Here is a 1,819-nt window from a genome sequence, read left to right on the forward strand (position 1 = left end):
CAAGGAAATCTGAGAGGGGAGAAAGCAGAAGGACTTTGGGAAAGAAACTATGTCAGTGACATGCATTCATGGGACACGATCACACACAGATGGAGAGAAGAGGAGAGAGGAGCTCAGTGTGACATAGGAAGTCCCCCAGCAGTCTAAACCTTTAGGAGCATAAGTAAGGGCTGGTCATTTATGTGGGCTTTTATGGACATATCTTGAGTTAAGATAACTCAGACATTCCTTACAGTGGGGCTGAAGGCCAGGGCAACACCAACCAGAGTAGTTATATCTTTAGAATGTTGAACTAACGTGAACCATGTTTCTGCCCTCTTCCAGTTTGGCTCACCCATGCAAACTCTATACTAGTCAGTAAGATGTTAATGCTTTAAGGGGGAATCAGTGGCAACAACGATCATAAAGCTTGCACACATCATATCAGGGGGCACCCAGAGTTGAACTGGGGACCTCTTGATCTGCAGTCAAATGCTCTACCACTGAGCTATACCCCCACATGCAAACAGCTGAATATGCTTATTGTGCAGCAAAACAATGGCTGGTCCTCCACAGTGTGGTTAACAATACAGTCTGTACCCACAGCTCATTAAATGTTTTCATGAACTTTTTCAAGTATCCATATTTCATCTACTATATGAAAGGCAGCTAAAAGAAAGACGACAGTGTCATCTTTGATAAAGGCACATCTGAATTAATGTTAAATACAATTGATGTCAACACTAAGGGCAGAAATGTGGTCCACACAAGAATCCTGCACAGCGTAAATTGTCTATGTATTGCACGTGTACTTATGTGGACCATGCTTCTGCCCTAGTTCAATTTTGCTCACCTACACAAACTCCATACCAATATTTATAAAGTGAAATCCTAACAGAAGTAATGTCAGGACATTTTACAAATAGTGAAGGTCTAGAACACACTCAACTTTGAAGGTGTTTGGAATATTTTTTTTCTGAGTTTAAAATCAGGAAACTTGTAGGTCATCCAAACATGGTCAATAGAACTATTCCATTTTGCGTGAAACTTCTACCTACACTTATGTTGATCATGCTTCTGCCCTGTTCTTGTTTTGCTCGCCCATGCAAACTCTATACAAGTTAGTAAGACCTCTATGTTGGAAGGTGGGAATCAAAGATTATCACTATCATAACAATACAAGCCTGCACGATGAATCAGTGTAGGGGTCACCCAGATTTGAACTGGGGACCTCTTGATTTGCAGTCAAATGCTCTACCACTGAGCTATACCCCCATATGCTATGCACTGAACATGCTCATTGTGCAGCAATCTGTATTTATGTTAATTACAATGGATGTCAACACTTAGGGCAGAAATGTGGTCCACACAAGGATCCTGCATAACTCAAAGCGTCTACGTACGTGTAATTATGTGGACCATGTTTCTGCCTTTGTTCAATTTTGCTCACCTACACAAAATCCATACCAGTATTTATAAAATGAAATCCTAACAGAAGTTATCTCAGGCCATTATACATACTGTATAGTGAAGGACCACATTATGTAATTGACAGAAACCCAACCCTTCCCAAAAAAGCATGCATTTGTTGAGACAGATATGAGGAACAATGTCTGTTTAACTGGCTGAATCCTCAGACTAAAACTGGCTCGTGGTGGGCAGTCATCTAACACAACCGGTTGGGAGAGAAGGAGAGAGAGAGAGAGAATGGAATAAAAAGATGACCGGTGGTAATTATAGTAGCAGTAAAGCTAATAGAACTATTACTAATAATAGTAGCAATAGTAGTGCAGGGCGTCAAGCAGGACCACGTCAGCAGCTGCTTCCACTATTCAGGTGC

At 41.2% G+C, this 1,819-nt stretch overlaps 2 non-coding genes across 2 annotated transcripts; both read right to left on the reverse strand.

The window, feature by feature from the left end:
• Positions 1-425: 425 nt before the first annotated feature.
• trnac-gca (transfer RNA cysteine (anticodon GCA)) lies at positions 426-497 on the reverse strand. The gene has a single exon. It is a non-coding gene; the product is annotated as a tRNA-Cys (tRNA).
• Positions 498-1,182: 685 nt separating this feature from the next.
• On the reverse strand, positions 1,183-1,254 carry trnac-gca (transfer RNA cysteine (anticodon GCA)). The gene has a single exon. It is a non-coding gene; the product is annotated as a tRNA-Cys (tRNA).
• Positions 1,255-1,819: the final 565 nt, after the last annotated feature.

Source organism: Etheostoma spectabile, chromosome 4 (assembly GCF_008692095.1).
Source record: "Etheostoma spectabile isolate EspeVRDwgs_2016 chromosome 4, UIUC_Espe_1.0, whole genome shotgun sequence".
NCBI classification, from domain to species: Eukaryota; Metazoa; Chordata; class Actinopteri; order Perciformes; family Percidae; genus Etheostoma; species Etheostoma spectabile.